We start from the raw sequence: 21,049 nt of genomic DNA on the forward strand, positions 1-21,049 counted from the left end.
CCCATATACCATTTTCCCACCTCTGTTTTGTGTTTGGAAAGACATTTAGAAATTAAAACAAGTTAAAATGTCAGTGACGTGCTTCCCTGGTGGCCCAGTGGTTGACAGTCCGCCTGCCGATGCAGGGGACATGGGTTCGAGCCCCGGTCCGGGAAGATCCCACATGCCATGGAGCGGCTAGGCCCGTGAGGTATGGCCGCTGAGCCTGTGCGTCCAGAGCCTGTGCTCCGCAATGGGAGAGGCCCCAACAGTGAGAGGCCCGCGTACCGCAAAAAAAAAAAGAAAAAAAAGTGAGTGACAACTTAAATGATATATGGAATATTTTGCTGACCTACAAGTGCATGCAGAATTAAATATGACCCAGTTGAAATGTTAATTTTATTTTAATGTGTATATTGGGGTGGAGTCTTAAAGGTGCCAGAAAACAAGCATTCACCCATCCTGTTTGGAACTGCAGCACAGAGACACCTTCAGTTACCAGTTCTGTTCATTCCACAGAATCATCTTGGGAAAACATAACTGTTTGTTATGTACCTGGTATATATCTTAATTGGTTTGAAGAATTTCCCAAATATCTGTTAATATGTAGTTCTCCAATTCCAATCTTGTCACGTCCTGTACCGGTGACACAGCACATAGGAGTTTTATTTCTCTTTCTTTCTCTGGGTTGTTCAGAACCCAACGAAAGAACAATGGAATGGCATCAAAGAGATCAGGGTTCTTGACTCAGATTTACCATAAAATAGTAGTGTCCTCTTGGGAAAATTATAATTATTCTAGGCCCCTTTCCTTTTCTTTACTTTGACAGAGCTGCACTAGATGACCCCAAGTAACATTGCACTCTCTGCAGTAGTAGCTTAGATGTTATTGGTTTTCTGAAACAAATGAAGACAATTACACAGGAAACTGTGCAACATCTCTGCAACTATGTTTTCTTAGAGTTGCCTCCATTTTGCAGATGATAAGATGGCTGAGCACAGAAGTAGATGTTTTGACCAGAGGTTCCAGAGTAGATGGAACTGAACCACAACTTTCCTTCTTTCCTGAAGCTCGCTTAGCCAAAACATAGTCTTCTGAATATTAAGCTGCAAAGCATATTATCAGTATGCTTTAAAAGAAGCGGTTCTTCTAGGATTTCTAATTAATAGCAGGAGGTTTTGAAATTCTTAAAAGATCATCTAATATTGTGACATTTACAGCTCTATTTTCCTGTCAAGCAAGTTGTATTAGTACCAGACAATCATCTGAGCTTCTGGATGCTTCTCTGAACCTCTTGACTTTTTCTTCTTGCTATCTGAAATTCATGCCAGATAAGCCTTTTTGTAGAGAGTATGTACAGACTTGTCCATTTTCATATAAGAAAGCGATGCAGTAAGTCAGGTCGGGGGTTAAGCCTTCATTCTCAGAGTGGTATTGAGCTCCTGGTGAAATATAATCATCATTTCCTCAGAATAGAAAAGCAGTTATCTCAAGTTTTTAATGCCATTAACTATTTATACATTTACGTATAATACATATATTTATTGTACCTACAAGGTGTGTTCTCTTTGGGAAGTACAAAGCTATTTGAGACATAGGTTGTTCATTTTATTGTTTTCCCACAAATACTGTACAGCCCTTTGAGCAGGAAGGTCTATATTTTACTAACATCTAGAACAAGCAGCTAACACCGTGTCTAAGATGTAGTCAATAAATATGAAATAGATAAATGAACACATTTTTAAGGAAGGTCCAGGACATGAACAAATAGAAAATTTTCATTTTCAGTCACAAAGCCACAACAGATATAAAAATGATACAGACAACAAGTGCTACGGTCATTCAGAGAAGGCATAGAATTGATACAACAAGGATCTCCTCTATGGCACAGGGAACTATACTCAATATTTTGTAATAACTTATAAGGGAAAAGAATCTGAAAACGGAATCACTGTGCTATACACCTGAAACTGACACGACATTGTAAATCAACTATACTTCAATTAAAAAACAAACAAACAGACAACAACAACAACAAAAACCCAAAGAGGTCATAGAAGTTCTTACGGGATTCCAGAAGAGAAGAGAAGCCAAATGAGGACGGGAGAGAAGGCTTTTGAATCAGTTCGGAGGAAAAGTCACAGAGGAACTAGTGTTTGATCTGAATTTGAGATTAAGATTAAGATGAATTAATCTTAATTAATTAAGATTGCAACACAGGGATATTACAGATGAACGTAATCACATAAACTTACTATACTGAAACTTGCAGAGGTTATGAGTGTTGTTCAAGATCCCAAAGCAAGTGCATTGTGGAATCAGAATTTTAAGTGAGGCCTAATGAACTAAAAACAAATGAACACAGAAACAAGCCCTTCCTGTGATACCACGTTGCCCTTGAAGTCGTTTTTCTGGTGGGCTGGTAGAAACTGGTTCCAGTGTTTCTTGCAGGAATGACTAGTTCTGTCCCCCCGCGGCCCCCGAGCCCCGAGTTGATCCTCAAAGTTTCCTTTAGAATGGACTTGCTAAAATGCAGACATGCAAGTATTCATGACGCCTGTGTCCAATCATTTCTCCTGCCATTGCCTACTTCACTTCTGGATTATATGAACAATTCACTATCTTCATTTATATTTTCCTCTCCTCCAAGAATTCCTTTCTCCCTATGGGGCACCTGGGAAACCCACTTCATTTTTCAAAACTCAATTTACATATTATGTCTTTTGTGCAGTCTTCTTTTTAGTGTTGTGATCACACGCTCCTTTTTGCTACCCTTGCACTTCTGCATGCCTGATTGTTGCACTCGCTACACTGTATTGTGATTGTATTTTTTACATATCTGTGTTCTCCTGGGCAACATTCCTTGGGGCCAGGGACTACCTTTTTTCATCTATTGATGTTGCCTTAGCATGTTACTTGTTGTGAAGTAGTTAGTTATAAAAATGAGATTTGAATAAATTAAAAATTGTTATGTACATATTACTTATCACTTTACAGATATAACAGGAAAAAGTATTAATGTTGGTGCTGAAAGTTCACTTCTAGTAAATGGTGGTGGTACTTGACTCTACTTATAATACTTTTCCCACTATTTTATATCTTTCTACCTGATAGCTCTTCTTTATTTCCATCTATGTTTCCTTATTACTAAACCAAGAAAAACAGGTATGAGGGTAGGGCTAGGCCATACGTGGCTGGAATAGTAAAGAAATTGTGTGGGGTTTTCATCAGAAAATCCTGAAGCATACAGGTCTGCATGTTCCCTTTGAGGCATGTGGAGGGGTCTGTTTCTGATTTCTTTTACATTGTCAATGTGGATGATCATTTTTTACTGCTCGGGTGGTTGTGGTGGGGAGTGACAGAATGTTCCTTTCCTGCTCCTGATGTTTCAGTCCTGTCAAGAGAGCTCTTAGGGTCATTTCAGCCCTGCTTCTTTACTGACTCTGCCCCAGGGTGATCAAGTGACTTATATAGAAAGCTTGAAAAGAATTAAGTGAGCATGCTTGCCTTGACTAATTCTGTCCTCTCCCTTGAGAGTGTGAGTGAGTGTCTTCTGTTTCTCTCATTCTGTGTATTACTAGTTAGTAAATCTGCCCAATTCTGGGGTTCCGTTATGTGATCATCTTATTGAAACTGGATTCTCAAGCCAGGGCTATCAACAGTAACTGGAATATTCGGCCCTCCATCTTTCCGCTTTAATCTTATTTCCTAATTTATTCCAAACCAAATGGAATTAAGGCATTGTACTTCCTGGAAGGTAATTAAAAGACCCTAACACTTGGTGCATTACCTGGGAACACTGAGAAATAAAGAGAAAGGAGCAGACATTTTAGAGAGCAAAATGTCCATGTGGAAGATATTTTGTTACTGCCAAGGAAGGTAGTCTAGTGCCTTGGTTTTTAATGTATGGTGGGATGTTGAGACCTTTGACTGTGTGAAAATATTTAGGTTTGTGCAGTAAACTGCTGAAGCCTAGAAAAGGTTTAAGGCATGCTGTGTAAGTGTCCCATGCTTGCTGGGAGACTAATAAACTTGGAGGCTTAACACAATAGAAATGTACTATCTCACAGTGGTAGAGGCCAGAAGTGTGATATCAAGGTGTCATCAAGGCTGCCCTCCCTACAGATGCTCTAGGAGATTCTATCCCTTGCCTCTTTCTGGTTCTGGTGGTTGCCATCTTCCTTGGCTTGAAGCCACATCACTCAGTTTTTGTCTCTGTCTTCACATCACCCCCTTTCTGTGTCTGTATCTTCTCTTTTGTCTGTCTCAAATGTCCCTCTGCCCTTCTTTTATAATAAGGACAATTGTCATTATATTTAGGACCCATCCAGATAATATAGGATGGAAATCCCATCTCAAGATCCTTAATGACATTTGCAAAACTTTTTTTTTTTTTTCAAATGCGGTAACAGTCAAGGATTAGGACATGGATATATCCTTTTGGGGGCCACCATCCAACCCACTATACCAGCCGTAAGAAACTTTGATTTTGGCTGATGGCTGCAGCTTATGGTGTGGGAGAGTGGCTGTTTCTTTCGAGCCACTTAAGTAAAGGTCTGACATAAAGAAAAGGGGCGTTAGGGAGTTGCAGGTGACTGAGCAATACCTGGAGCAGAATGAATAAGGCACCTGGAGGGTCTTTAGTATACAGAGACCTTTACCTGGCACTTGACTTGAGAGTGTGCAGGAGTTTACAGGGCAGGAAAGTCTCAGGCAGCCGTCCACCTTGCCTTACTCTTCCGGTACAGTTTTTCCCAAGCAGGCTTGACTGAGACAAAGACTCAATTGTAAGGAAAACATGTTTTGTAGAACTTGTCGGCATTGACACATAGGGTCTACCATAGGCTGAAGTGACTCCCTTTACATGTGGACCCAAGCTGACACTGGATTTGTCAATTATGTTGGAGAAAGAAATGTTCTCTTAAAGGCAGCCACCTTTGGTCTATACAGTTCCATAGCAGGAGGCAGTGAAAATGGCCATGGCTGCCTAGGACTGTCAAATCTATGCATCAGAACTGGAGGTGTAATGTCACTTCACAGAACCCGTAATCAGTTCAGTACTGCAGTGTGAACCACAAGGTCATCAAAGAGGAAGGATAACTCAAGAGTCCATGTGTGACAGATGCTCAGGGCTGTGCATTTCACGTGGCAAATTCATAGTGACAAATCAACGTCAGGCTTCAAAGATTCCTCCTGGTTCCAAGTTCATAGGTCAGAAATTTCAGTGAAATGGCATAGACTAATGGACATCCTAGTGAGGCTAAAACGAAAGAGACTTTATCTTTCTCTCAAATGCCATTGAGTTTCTGCTTTGTTCTTTGGTCAAATTCTGTACTGGATTCTGGGAGTGGGGGATTGATTGGCTTGCTTTTGAGATTGTTTTTAAATTTGGGGGATAGTGCTGTAAAATCAAATTGTATCTTAGTAGCTCTTTGGACTCTTTAAAAGCATGATTCATGAGAGACTTGATAAACTGATAAAACAGCCAAGGCCCTGAGAGACACACACCCGTGTCAGTGACAGAAGTCCAAGCTACAGATACTGAAGGAGGCCTCAGTCCCATTCAGGCAATGAAAGCCCTGTCACTGAGAATGAACCAAAGGTACATTTGGGAGGATGGTTTATGGACATTTAGGACTTTGGATTTTTAACCCACAGTAACAAGGAAACTTGATTTCAAAATTGGACTTTAATACTTTGGGACCTTAATTCATAAGAGCGTTTAATGTGTGCCCTTTTAATTTCTCTGTGAAGAATCTGATACAGGTGTACTTTCACATTTGCAACATTTCTATGATTTCTGAATTGCATTACTGGATGCTTTCATGTATTTAATCTTAGTTTGTCATTTAACCTCATCAACTTTCTATGGTTAGCTGTGCTGTGGATGGCTGGTAGAACAAAAAGTTGTTTCTGATCATTGAATATGAGTAGCCCTGGAGTTAATTTAAATTAAGGCAATTTCTCACCCATATCAGAGACATCTGCGATGAAACTCTAAGTTGTCCACCAGCAGTTCCCGGAGGCCACTCAAATGAGTAGCCCCATAACAGTGTGAGCAGGACTGTCCTGATAAAGGTCTTTTCTTTTTCCTGAAGGGAGAGCCACATTCCATTAATTACAGGCTTAAAGGCATAGTTGAGTGGGTTAAGAGATTGAAAAAAACAGGGAAGCATTAGTGACAATTTCCCTTTTCATTCCTAGTGGTACCAGCATGTGAAGGGAATTTGAGTAGTATAACTTTTAACCTCCCTGCTCTTATATTCACTGACACTGGCTAGGTGAGGTGACCTACTTGACTGGCAAAGTTGGGAAGAATAACTGGCCATGCTTTGCTAAGCTCTTCTTTCCTTCATCTTGGGAGTGAGTCTGGTGATAGAGAGACAAAAGTTCTCTGCTCCACTGTGGACATGCCCCTTTCACATGGGTTTGCCTGGAACCAACTTGCTGCAATAAAGTGGGTAAGTCTGGATAATTCTAGAATTCAGTTGACAGACTCACTTGGCTGTCTCATGAAGCCCCATTTTCCAACATGGGCTCTAACAGTAAAATGTGACATAATGTGTGGGCTCCAGTGCAAAATGAAAATATAGTGCCTCTTGTTCAAACTGCAAAGAAAAGGTGTTGTTGAAAGTATTTGCACCGGGGTGCCTAGTGTCCTCCCCAAATTCATGTTCACCTGGAACCTGTGAATGTGCCCAAGTAAATTCTTTTTTCAGATAGAATCGAGATAAGATGACATCATACTAGATTAGGGTGAGCCCTAAATGGGTTCTATGGGTTGTTCTCTCTTCTGTTTTTCATATATGTCATCTTTTTCAGCAGAAGTGTTTGGCTAATATTGGGAAGTAACACGAGTAAGAAAGGATATGATAAGATTCCTTGGACATTCTTCTTTCTTAAAAAACAAACTGCTTTCTTTCTGTGTTAGAAGTAAGTTCAGATTCAAATGGAAAGCATGGCTTCCCAGAGCTCTTAACACCTTCACTTAGTCTTGGATGTGACCAGTAACACAGAATTCTGGTGGAACTCAGTAAGACTCCAAATGGGTACCAAATAAGCATGTCATGGAAAGCACATCATAAGCAGGGTGAAAACTAGATGTGAATGGGGCAGCAGGAATGGTGGCAGACACACATATTGCACATGCCTCCTCTGCTCATTCATATATTTTATTGTCCCATAAAGTTTACTTACAAACGTAAGTTCAAAGATAAAATCATTAAGAATTTCAAGACAGCAATAGCAGAGCATGAAACCAAGCAAGCGTGGGGCCCTTCTGAGCATGGTTCATGCGGGACTTGATCAACTGGTAAAAGAGCCAAGGCTCTGAGATACCCACACCATGTCAGTGACAGAAGTCCAAGCTACAGATATTGAAGCAGCCCTCAATGCCACTCAGGCACTGAAAGGCCAGTCACTGAAAATGAACCAAAATGTAAATTTAGGAGGATAATTTATGGACTTTTAGGACTTTGGATTTTTAACCCACAATAACAAGAAAACTTCATTTCAAAAGAAAGTGTGAGGTCTTCAAGTTTGCTTTGGTTGTTAAGGGTCCTTTGTGGTTACATATCAATTTTGAAGTCGTTTCTTCTATTTCTGCCAAAATAGGGGATTTTGATGGGCATTGCATTAAATCTGTAGGTAGCTTTGTGTAATATGGACATTTTAACAATAGTTCATGAACGTGGGATGTCTTTCCATTTATTTATGTTTTCCTTAATTTCTTTCAATAATGCTGTAGTTTTCAGTGTACAAGTCTTTCATGTCTTTAGTTAAGCTTATTCCTAAGTATTTTATTCTTTTTGATGCTATTGTAAATGGAATTGTTCTCCTAATTTCTTTTTTGGATTGTTCATTGTTAATGTGCAGAAATGCAAGTGATGCGTATATGTTGATTTCATATTCTGCAAACAAACTTTGCTAAGTTGTTTTATTAGTTCTAATAATTTTTTTGTGAAATATTTAGCATTTTCTACATCTTTTTCAATAGTTTCCCTTTCAGCCTCAGTGTATCCTTAAATCTAGGGGACATTTTGACCTCCGTCTTAGGCTTTCATCTTAATTCTCAACTTCTTCAGAGTCTTAGCTGGTTAGTGTTCTCCTTATTGTTTGCCACTTTGGAGAATCCAATAAAATGTTGTACTCAAGGTGAGACCTCTTTTCTCTTCCACCTCTGAACCTGAATATCACTTATTACTTACTTCATTCTCTTAGAACTTAGCATTCGAAGTTTAAATAGTGATCTTTCTTAAAGGAGGTCAATATGCTCACCGAATTCAAGACCTCTGGTGAGTTGTGTCAAGTGTGTAGGAATCATATTAACTTTTTGGCTGTTAGCCCCCCGGAAACATTTCTAAAGTGGTGTTTGAGCTTGATATTCAGGTTTATTGGACACCGCATTAAAGAGTTTAACAGAGTAAGAGTAGGCTGGTCGTTCCTAAAGCTGACTTTATCCAAGGGTGACCTTGTAGCCACCTGCATCAGGCTCATCCTCTTTGAGTCATTGAGTGCCCTCAACCCCCCTAAACTGTAAACTCCTTATAGACAAGAATTATTTTTTATAGCTCTTGTTCCCCTTCCCTATACCTAAACATGCCTGGAATAGAAGGTGCCTCTACGAACAGATGTTGCTTTATTTTAAACTACATTTAGTACATGTATATGTTCATTTCCCTCTGGGAAAGGAGGCTACATTCCACAGGATTCAAATATTAAGCTGTAAACTTTCTTGAACCCACAAATATATAAATAGTTGCATAACTATCCTGTCTCTATACAACTCTAAGATGATTATATCAAAGTATGGTCATTAATTGTTTTTGTTTTTTTTTTTTTGTCTTTTTGTTTTTGCAGTATGCGGGCCTCTCACTGTTGTGGCCTCTCCTGTTGCGGAGCACAGTCTCCGGACGTGCAGGCTCAGAGGCCATGGCTCACGGGCCCAGCCGCTCCACAGCATGTGGGATCTTCCCGGACCAGGGCACGAACCCGTGTCCCCTGCATCCGCAGGTGGACTCTCAACCACTGCGCCACCATGGAAGTCCCCATTAATTGTTTTTAATTGAAAACAGATAATAAGCAAAGTGAAAGGAACTTTTTCCACCAAAGTAAAGGCCAAAGTTCAAAAAATCAAATTAATATGGGATTTGTTGCTATTCTAAATAGTAAAGAACACTGACAAGAAATATCACAGTGCTGGTTGCTATTATCATCTTCTCATTTTCCATTACAGTTGTCTATATTATCTTCATGGGATATCACTGAAGTTATCAAGGTTTCTTAATTGTCAAATTAAAAATCAAAATCCCTTGAAATACCAATACAAAGAAAACTGAGTCAGAACATGAAAAAATGTTTTAGACAAGTTGACAACATATATTCGTTGCTTATTTCTCTTTTTGAGAGAAGTTCCATCTTATTCACACCCACATGTACAATGGACTGAATAAAATACAACCCCATCACTCAATGGTGATAAAAAAAGGAAAGACAAGCTGGTTCCAGAAAATTCCCCTATTTATTCCTAGTATCTTATTGCATCCGGCAAAAAAGAGCATTTTGAAATATTCTCTAAATTTTTGTATTTTATTTTATAATAATTTGCTTATTTATCTCAATGTAAATGTTAAAAACGCATGAGAAATATTTTAACATTTGACATTTGACTATTCCTATCTATTTCCTTAATGTTTCCTTTGTGTCCTATGATGATCTTTTGGGATAGACAGTACATACCACTCTCATACTCCCCAGAGTCTACAGCCCCATACACATGCAAAATAGCTTGTGAGGATGTGTTAACATACACTTGGTTGAGGCAGGAAGGCTGTAGAGTACATAGTTTTTACACCTCAACATTTTAAGTATTTTTGGAAAGTAACCCTAGTTTGAGTGCAAGTTCCATCGACTTATCAAATGCATTTCATGTATACCTAGGTATGTCCAGTAAAATGGTAAGGTTATATTACTGGGAGACTATTTACATGAGCAAGTGAAAAGACATCGTGAAAGAATATATTATAACCAAGAGTCAGATATAATACGTCAATCAAATAGAATGTAGATCCCAGAAACATATCCACACATATAAGGACAATTGATTATTCAACAGAGTTGCAAAGCCAATTTCGAGGAGAAAGGATAGTCTTCTTGACAAATGGTGCCGGAAGCATATAGCACACAGATACCGTGCATAGATAGCCATATGCAAAAGTATGACCTTTGATCCCTACTTCACACCATATAAAGATTTAACTAAATGTAGATCAAAACATAAATTTCTAAAACGTGGATGAAATCATTTTGACCTTGGGTTAAGCAAAGATTTCCTAGAGATGACACCAAAAGCAAGATCCATAAAAGAAAAAAAGTGATAAATTGGGTTTCATCTTTGGAAGCCATTATTAATAAAAGAAAAGCCACAGCTTGGAAGAAAATATTTACAAATTATATACCTGAAAAGACTTGTGTCTCTAACATGTATGGAACTCTCAAAACTCAGTAATTAGAAAAATTTTTTAAATTAAGAATATGGGTAAAAATATTTTAAAAGAGATCCTGCCAAGGAGGTGTACGGATGCAAATAAGCACATGAAGTTGCTCAATGTAATCAATTATTAGCTAAATGAAAATGAAAGCCCCAGGAGATATCACTACACATGTATTGAATGGCTAAAATTAGAAAAGTCCAACCACACCAAGTATTGGTGAGGCAGTGTAGGAACTGAAAGACTTTTACAATGCTAGTGGGAAGGAAAATGGTGCAGTCACTTCAGTCAACAGTTTGGCTGTTTCTTTATAAGTTGAACATACACCTACCGTATGATCCAGCATTTCTGCACCTAGATATTTATGCAAGAAAAATGAAAGCATATGTTCATACAAAGACTTGTACATGGATCATCACAGCATCTTTATTTTTAATAGACAGAATTGTACAACCTCGAGCACCCATCAACAGGCGAATGAATAAACCTACTGTGGTATACTCATACAGTGAAACACTACTCAGCAAAGCAAAGTGATAAACTATTGATACCCACAAAAATATGAATTACACTCAAAATAATTACATTGTGTGAAAGAAGCCAGATAAAAGAGTCCTCACTGTGTGAATCCATTTATATAAATTTCTAGAAAAATGCAAACACATCTCTAACGATACAAAGCATATCAGTGGTCACCTGGGTATGTGGAGGGGTGGAATGTGAGGGGAAAAATGGGGCTTTATGAAATGAGGCATAAAAACACTTGCAAGTGATGGATATGTTCCTTTCCTTGATTGTGTTGGCAGGTCCATGGGTATATGCATATTTCAGAACTTAAATTGTGTTCTTTAAGGATGTGCAATGTACTGTGTGTCCGTTCTATTTAACAGAGCCATTAAAATCAGGCTAAGAACAGACGTTTGTCTCAACAAATAAATGTAGCAAAGAACAGAAAAGTCAAGTACAGTATGATCTCTGTCAGTTGAATTTTCCTAGTTTATTTCCCTCAAAAAATATATCTGAGTCCTTAAAAGAGATGGGACTCTTAATAAAAGGTAAAAAAAAACCCGGCAAAGCCATCAGCAGGGTGAGCTCCAGCTACTTTTCAATTGTGGGACACTAGGTGCATGGTGCAGACATGCTAGGATGTTTGTTCTTCCTGCCCAATATTTTAGAGAGGATATTAAACACCCCCATTAAATGCCTGCAAGTGATAGCCAGAGTGGAGTTTGGAGAATGATGTCTGTGATCTTTAGTATGGTTGTGCCTTTGTAAAGAATCTCACTCAGAATTTCCAGGGTAATTTTGGAGTCAACTTTTTTTTGTTTTTTGGATGATATATATGTCTAACTCACCTCAAAAATATATCCACGTAGACTTGAAGTTAGGGACCAGCTGGTGTAAATTTGTGTGGTTATCTCCTGACCTAACCTTTTAGCTTCTTTTTGTTCCTTGATTGTAGTTAAGCTTCATCTTGCCTCAGGGCCTTTGTATTTGCTGTTCCCATGTTTTGGAAATATTATTTTCAGGAAAATTGTCCATAAATTATTCCTTTTTATTCTTTGGCACTCATCTCTTAAAGATATTTTTTTTTCCTTGATTGTCCTACCAGCCTAACTTAGTCCCAATTTATCAGATTACCTTACTTCTTTCACAGAATAATAATAAAAACAAATATTATCTTTGGTGTCTCTTTGTATTTAGATGAACTTCTTCCCAAAGAACTCAAGCCCCACAGTGACAGTTTGTTACCTTTCTTATCCCTTATTCTGGGTCTTAGAACTGTGTCTGGCATGTAGTAATCACTCGAGGTCTGTTGACTGTGTAAAGAATATGTGAGTAGATGAACAGATTTGGAGTTATTTGAGGTCGCTGTTAATGATGGCTGGTGTTGGTGATTAAATTAAAATTGTAGGTTTTAGAGTTGGAGGTGATCTTGCTGAGTCTCACAACTACAGCAAAACTCTCCCTACTGTAGCATCCCTGACAGATGATCAAGTCTGAGCTTGAAAAACTGTGTATGAAAGACCCTAACCAGGGCAACCTCGTAGCTTTCTTCAAGCAGATCACAACCTTCCATGGGAGTTTGCTGCCTATTATTCAGCTGTAATTAGGAGAAAACGGTTTGATTTACCCAGAAGCATCTTCTCTCAGTCTCCTTGTTCTAGTTCCTAGAGAATAGACAGGACAGAGTTTCCTCTAAATTACATCCTTTTGGGTTTGCATGCATGCTTGTAACAAAATAAGCACCATGCTATGGCAAAATTCCACTTGATTGTCTGCCACTTGTTGCTACATTCCTTGTTAGTGTTTAGAAATAATTTATCTTAATGTTCCACATTATAATTGATGGAGTACAGAAATAAAAGAGATCTCGGGGTTATGTCAGAAGCAATCAGACAGATATTTTAACTTACCCTTTTAATGTTTTTAATGCTGACACTGTGAGGAATTGAGCAGTATAATCACCGCGTTATTGCCATTGCTGAAGAAATGTATTTCTGGTGAAATTTATGGTCACTTTGAAAGCATTAGCTGATGGGGGATTTGTCAGCTACATTTTAGAGCTCTGAGCATTTCTCAAAAAGTTGTGATATGAAACAGCTCTGCCTTTTCTTGTATTTCTGTTATGTTCAACTACTTCACAAAAAGCATTCTTCATATTCCTGAAATAATGATGGGCTTAGTTGAGATTCTTTTGGGTCCTAAGGGACCAATATGTGTGCATAATAGTGTCGAGTTACACAGAGCCTGGATGTTTGGCTCCAGACTGAAAGCCCCATGGAGTCGTTTTCTCACATCTGTTCACCAATGTGTATGAATGGAGAAAACAAAAGTTCTTGTTTGTTCAATCAAGGGGAGCCACACTCCTTTTACTTATGCTGAGACAAACAAGTAAAGAGGTGTAAAATATCTGAAAAGAGCCTCTGAAGGCTTGGTAGAACGCTTAAGTAAGATGTAGAGAATATACAACAAAAAGAAAAGCAAGTGAATTCTGCTGGCAAACTTTTTCAAGGACAGCTAACAAAATAATAATAGTAGTAACAACAATAGTAAGATTGATTTTAAAAGACTTAAGAGTGGCATGGATTCCTAACCCCTCTACATGTATTAACTCCACGCCACAGCTCTGTAAAATGGGTGAGGTTATTAAGCCCTTGTTTTTCAAAGAGGAAGTGAAACACAAAGAAGTACCACTCCTGAAATCCCACCACTAATAAGTAGTGGAGCTGGGGAAAAAAGATCCAGGCAAATTAATTTCACAGTTAGTGCTCTTAACCAATAGGTTATGTCCCACAGGTAATATTTGCACATTTTGAAATCACTTTACAAATACTATTTTTACCCTTAAAGTACACAGAGAATACCCAGGGAAATTGGCATTATAATTATTTTTATATCTTTGCCAATACTCTGTTAACTTTCGGCAGTTCAGTATCCTTCCCCAACTTCTTAAAAATTCAGCTTACAATCCAAAAAATAAGGGCTAGTGAAAATAAATGTCTTGTAAATCCAGTTCAAGAGAGCAACTATACTAAGGCCCCCAAGGATGTAAAAGAGAAAGCAAAAGAAAAGAAGAGACAAGAAGCCCAAACCCTATGATTAAGCTCCACGTTGTTAGGTAAAGGAGCATTTAATTAATGCTTCTTTAATACCTTGTGCACAGAGGCGTGGCTCTACAGAAGCCAAGGAGTCTCCCTTTCATCACTGATTCATGGTATGCTTCTGGCAGGGTCACTTCCTTCTTTGAGTCTCAAAGCTTTTCATCAGTACAGTGAGGGAAATGGAACAAGGTCAACTCTCACAAGCCAGCCCTCATGTTCTCTCATGTTACCTGTGAGCCTAGGTAAGTGCCGAATGTCTTTAACATGACAGATTATATTTTTTCTTAACCACTTCTCTTCTCCTGATTTTTACATAATTTCTAATACATAGTAGAATAGTAGAAAAGGAAAAATACCACACTGAAAAGTAACTGATACACTAACTTTCCATTCTCATTTCACTGCCAATTCAGCCAAACGCCTTCTGTAGAATTCTGATGCAGGCCATGAAAACACACTGTAAGTGTTCCAAAGTCTTTTCCATATTTGGTAGTCCTGTGATTTCCTTTGGCAGAACTATCTTGGACTGTCATCTGAAAATCTATCAAAAAGAAATTAAGTAATAGGATTTCGTATGAATGGTATTGGAGAAAAAAATCCTTGAACTTATCTTACTGAGGGAACCTTCATCCATGTACAAAATCAACAAGGAGCTTTAAACTTTAAAGGCAACATATTCCCATGAATAGAAGGGAGAACATAACACAACTTATATACAATGCTAACATTATGTACATACACATATATACAAGTGATCTTAAAATATATTCCAAGATATTAATTGGATTAAAGTTTGGGGCATTTAAGCATTTTTTCTCATAGAGAACATTATTCTTTAAGGCACATACAGACACACATATCTGCCCCGCTGGCCTCTCACAGTTTCAGTTGATTCCAGTCATGCCCCCAGTTCATTTCCCCATATATTTATTCTCAGATTAGTGATTTTTGAACAGGTGTTCCTCTCTTTAGAAATACCTGTGCCATGACCGCAGAGTAATCAGATTTCTTTTTGGCATTTGGTGGCATATGATGGGGAAAGTGATGAGTTGTATGACAGGAGAGGTACAAGGTGAACCTTAGAGTAACTAAGACTTTATGCATAGTTCTTAATCCCAAAAGGAACAGAGAAAGATAGCAGCAAAAGTCATTGGAATAAAGGACCTCTGAGATGAATCAGCATTAGGGTAATTCATTGGTTACTGACTGTCCAGTCGGTTTAGGTTATAAAGTATTCCTGAGTGACTGCATCACTTTATGAAAAGATCTACCTAACTATAGATTTCTTTTGCTGGAATTAGTTTATATGGCAATAATACACATAGAGAATGGCAATTGTGAATTCATGTCTTCCCCAAATTGAAGACATTCGTTAAGGTACAAGTTTCCCCAAGACTGCAAATGATTTATCCATACTATACTAACTGAGACTGTGTTTTAGCATTCTTGTTTGTTAAAGGAGATAACAAGGCTAACTTTGAGTAGATTAATAGCAGGATACTTAGAAAATACTTTCAGGTTAAGTTTTGTAAACAAAGTTCACTGTTTACCCACCAAGAGCAAATCAGCTCATTTAGTATTGCAGGAAATGCCTTCATACTTTTTCACTGCCACTAAAGGAATTTAAAACACCTGTTGGATATATTCCCTCCTAGAATGCCATTTGTACACTTATTCCTAATAGGGCCTGTTATTTTAAATTCAAACTCATAAGGCTCAGAATTGATACTCAGTATTTTTAGTGATCACATGGTTTAGGGTTCTCAGATTTGGGCTCAGACTTGCATTTCAAGCATTGCAATCTGGGCTTGTTAAATGATTTCCTTACAACCAGGAAAAATTGTTTATCTGAATCTAAAGTCCAGTTAAAGAAATGTGATAGTGGTGATAGTGGTTGATGAAGCCGACTAGCATAGCAGCTAGGGCAATTATAGACAAGTTACATTTAACCTCTCTGTGCCTCAGTGTCTTCCTCTGAAACTGAGTTTCTTCATCAATGGGGATAAATACTGGTACCAATCTGACAGAGTTATTGAAAGAAATGAAGGAGTTCACAAATTTCCTAAAGGCTTAATGTTTGGCTTGTCATTACTAAATGCTGGTAATTATTAGTAAAACAATATCCCTCTATTATTTATTATATCAAAATAATAATGGTAAGAGCCTGTTATTTTAGTAGTTCTATTTTTTGGTCATATAGTTTAGACTAACTCATATTGTTTAAATGTGAAACCAAGAAGAAAAACAGTTTTGTTTTGTTTTTTTTAATCTGGTCAAGGAACCCAAATCACCTAATTCAGAAATGTTTCTAACTTGGCATCTGCTTTGAATCTGTCACAGCCAGAGAAAGTTTATTGTCTCAGAAAGTGACAGCCTTGTATTTGTGTAGCATAAAAAAAGAAGATACATGCTAGATAAGATACATACCCCTTATCATAGTCATGCCACATATAGTGTAGCACTATTCCTGCTGGGTTCAAACATTGTGATCCAGAGCCTGCCATTGCCTATTATCAGGAGCAGGAAAGCATAAGAACCATATGTGTTTGCCCTTAAGTTGGTCTACAACACAGAGACTGTCAATCAGCCTCTGATTGTACCCTCCCCGTGGACAACCTTCTGTGCTTTTTTTTTTTTTTTTTTTTTTTTGCAGTACGCAGGCCTCTCACTGTTGTGGCCTCTCCCGTTGCAGAGCACAGGCTCCGGACTCGCAGGCTCAGCGGCCATGGCTCACGGGCCCAGGCGCTCCGCAGCATGTGGGATCTTCCCAGACCGGGGCACGAACCCGTGTCCCCTGCATCAACAGGCGGACTCTCAACCACGACACCACCAGGGAAGCCCTTCTGTGCTCTTTTGAGTATGCTTAGATGGAGTCTACCATCTGTGTGGTGGGACTTCACTTCGCTTCAAGTTTGTCCAAGTAGAAGGGTGAAATTAACAAATACTAAACAAATTTGTGGCTGTCCAAACTAGGAAAATAGTTAAAGAATCACGACATGAAGAATCAGGCAAATACTCATTTGGCATCAACCCAATAAAAAAGCTTCTTGGTGAGAAAAAAGTTGCCAAAGATGAAAGCCCAGAATAGTGCTACTTTAGCCTAACCACAGTGTCAAAGCAAATAACACACATACACGCAAACGCAAAAGGAAGCCCTCTTCACATTACTGCCCCGAAGTCCTTTATTGGTCTTCAGATTTAGCAGATTAGGTAGGTTGATGGTTGTCCTTTACAGACTGGATCCACCTAACAAGACTGGTTACTAACAGAATATCTCTGTTTTGTCATTTAATAGACATCCCAAACTTAATATACCTTGCAATCAAATACACACATAGTCACTCATGCTTTTTCTGTAGACTTTCCAAAACAGAAAAGCACAGCTCCATTCTTCCTGGTGCTCAGTTACAAAATGTGATTCATCTTTGACGTTTTTCTTTCTCTCTCCTGTCACATCCAATACACAAGCAAAATGTGTCAGCCCTATCTTTGAGATAGAACCAGAATTTGACAGTTTCTCGATTTTTCCACTGTTACCACTCAGGATTAAGATTTCGTTGTCTGTCATCTTAATTATTATCCCTCTGAACTGTGTCCTTAACACAGTGGCCAGAGAACCCTTTGAGAATCTAAGTCAGAAGAATTATGTGACTTCAGGGTCTTCCCCTTCATCATAGTTGAAGCTGAAGTTCTTAAAGTGCTGGAAATTTGCTACATGATTACCCTCCACATTATATATTTGATCTCATCTCCTCCACCTCTACTCCTTGCTCACTCTTTTCCAAACACCTTATACTCTTTAGTCCTTGATGTTCAACAAGTATAGTAGGTAGACATTTTCAATTGCTGTTCCCTTTACCTGAATTGCTGTTCTCTTTACTATACAGTACTCATCCACTCACTCTTTACTATCTACAGTACTCATCCACTCACTGTTTTCTCAAATATCACCGTCTCCATTATGAGGCCTTGCTTGGATTCCCTGTAATAACCTGCAGCCCCACTAATACACCCTACCTCCTTAGAAGCCTCCCTTCTGCTGTAGAATCTGTTGAATGAATGAATGGAGTGAGCTATGTCTAATTTCCAAAAAAATAAACATCAACCGTAAACACTTGTTGAGAGACGGGTTCAGGGTATAAAGAATAAAAGAAGTGTAAATTCAGGCCTTATCATTCACCATCCATTCCCTCAGGCTTCTGCTATGGTGTATCTTTGAATAAAAAGCACAATTTGAGGGCTTCCCTGGTGGTGCAGTGGTTGGGAGTCCGCCTGCTGATGCAGGGGACATGGGCTCGTGCCCCGGTCCGGGAAGATCCCACATGCCATGGAGCGGCTGGGCCCGTGAGCCATGGCCGCTGAGCCTGCACGTCCAGAGTCTGTGCTCCGCAATGGGAGAGTTCACAACAGTGAGAGGCCTGCGTATCACACACACACAAAAAAAGCACAATTTGATAAGACTAATTAATTGCTTAAATTAGTTAGAATCCCAAACACTTTATAGTAGAAATGTGAGAAAAATTGTGTCAGAGATTCTCAACAAAATGTTAGCAAATTGAAGCCAAAAAAGTATAAAAACAATTGTATACCATGACCAAACGGGATTTGTGTCAGGTATGTAAGGCTGGTTCAACACTTCAAAATTAATTAATACAATCCAACCAAGACAAAAAAGGAAAAAAAAAACATATAAATACATGCGGAAGAAGCATTTGACAAAATCCAGCATGCACTCATGAGAAAAACTCTCACTAAACTAGGAATAGAGAGGGACTTTCTTAATTTGATAAATATGATCTACAAAAAAACCAATAGCTAACATCATACTTACTTGAGAGAAACTCAATGCTTTCCCACTAAGATTAAGCACAAGGCAAGGATGTCGTCCTTTATTATAACTTTTCAATATTTTGCTGCAAGTCCTTGCTAATGCAATAAGGCAAGAAAAGAAAATAAAAGGTGTACAGATTGAGAAGAAAGACATAAAGCTGTCTTTGTTCACAGGTGACATGATCATCTATGTAGAAAATCTTAGAGTTAACCCAAAACTCCTGTAACTAATAAGTGATTATAGCAAGGTTGCAGTATCCAAGGTTAATATACAAAAGGCAATTGCTTTCCTATATACCAATAATGAACAAGTTGAATAGGTTAAAACAAAACCCACACTATTTACATTAGCATTGCCACAAATGTAATACTTCAGTATAAATCTAATAAAATATGTACAACCTCTATAGGAGGAAAACTACAAAACCGTGATGAATGAAGCCAAAGAATAACTAAATAAATGGAGAGATATTGCATGTTCATGAACAGGAAGACTCTGTATTATCAAAATATCAGTTCTTTCCGACTTAATCTATAGAAATCCAGTGCAATCCCAATCAAAATCTCAGCAAGTTATTTTATGGATATTGGCAAACTGATTCTAAAGTCCATATGAAGAGGCAAGAGACCCAGAATAGCTATCACCTCATTGAAGGACAAAGTTGAAGGAATGACACTACCCAGCTTGAAGACTTATTATGAAGGTTCAGTAATCAAGTCAGGGTGGTATTGGTGAAAGAACAAATAGATCAATGTAACAGAATAAAGAGCCCCAAAATAGACCCACATAAATACAATCAACTGATCTTTGGCAGAAGAACAAAGACAATACAATGGAGCAAAGATAGTCTTTTCATCAAATAGTGCTGAAACAACTGGATGTCCATAGTAAAAATAAAAATCTAGACCCAGACTTTATATCCTTCATAAAAATTAACTCAAAATGAACCACAGACCTAAATGTAAAACACAAAACTGTAAAACTCCCAGAAGATAACATAGGAGAAAACCTAGATGACCTTGGGTATGGCAATGACTTTTAAAATATAACACCAAAGACACACTCCATGAAAGAAAGAATTGATAAGCTAGACTTCATCAAAATAGAAAATTTCTGCTCTGTGAAAATCACTATCAAGATAATGAAAAGACAAGCCACAGAGTGGGAGAAAACATTTGTAAAAGACACATCTTGTTAAGGTAAAGTGGCAACTTGCAAGCTTCTTACATGTGCAACTGGTGTCATTTATTTTGGTATGTAGTGTGAGGTACAGACTTTAGTTTTAAATGGGTGTGTAGTTTTTTAGGCATCAATTTTAAAGATTATACCTTGACTTTGTCACAATCAAACTTCCCAGACATACTTAGAACTATTTGTGGATATTCTTTCCTATTTAATTTGTATATGTATTCATTCATGTAGTAATGCTACAATGTATGAATTGTAGTGGCTTTATAGTTGTTATATAGCTGCCTGCTAATTAACAGATACTCAACTTCTAATAAAATTTAGGACTTGTACCTGAATGCCTCCAGATTATGTTCTTCATTCAGACTCTTTACTATTCACTCAATATAAATTCAGAGCTGATATACATTAAAAACTGAACTAAAGTGGCTAACATTTTTTAGTTTTCATCTATATTCCTAGATTTAAAATATGAGAAAGTAGAAAATGCAACATTTTTTAAAACCTCTAATGACTCACATTTTCTATCTCTAATTAAAACAGAATACCCTGTGGAATATCTTTGCATCATTTACCCGGTTTCATTAATTCTGGCTGCTGAAGTTAATTTAAATTCACTCTGGTAAAATGAGAGCTCAGTATAAGGTTTTAGCATACTCAGTGAGACTTACAAATAGTCATCTGCTAGGTGGTAAACAGTAAACAGTCTTGTTTATTGCAAATAATCTTAGCCAATAAAAGTTATTTATGCTCCATTTAAGAATAAAGATGTTAATCTGAGATCACAAAACGATCTTTTTGTTAAAGCTAAAAGCAATTCTGCTTTGATTATTTGCAAATGCAAATATTACCCAACTTCTTTCTCCTTCTTTGATAGTTGTATAGAAATAAAACTAAATATAAGAATGTAAGTCAAACCCACTACAAATGAAACTGCACTACAGACCCACTATCTT

At 37.9% G+C, this 21,049-nt stretch overlaps 1 protein-coding gene across 1 annotated transcript in view; it reads left to right on the forward strand.

Annotated features, from left to right (window-relative positions):
- LOC137211235 (uncharacterized) overlaps positions 1-12,029 on the forward strand; it is a 52,444-nt gene extending 40,415 nt beyond the window's left edge. Inside the window, exon 7 of the mRNA XM_067713515.1 lies at positions 8,839-12,029. The gene's annotated coding sequence lies outside the window, so the exon portion shown is untranslated. The remainder of the gene's footprint in view (positions 1-8,838) is intronic.
- The last annotated feature ends 9,020 nt before the right edge of the window (positions 12,030-21,049 follow it).

The sequence above is a fragment of the Pseudorca crassidens genome, chromosome 18, assembly GCF_039906515.1.
Source record: "Pseudorca crassidens isolate mPseCra1 chromosome 18, mPseCra1.hap1, whole genome shotgun sequence".
Taxonomy (NCBI): domain Eukaryota; kingdom Metazoa; phylum Chordata; class Mammalia; order Artiodactyla; family Delphinidae; genus Pseudorca; species Pseudorca crassidens.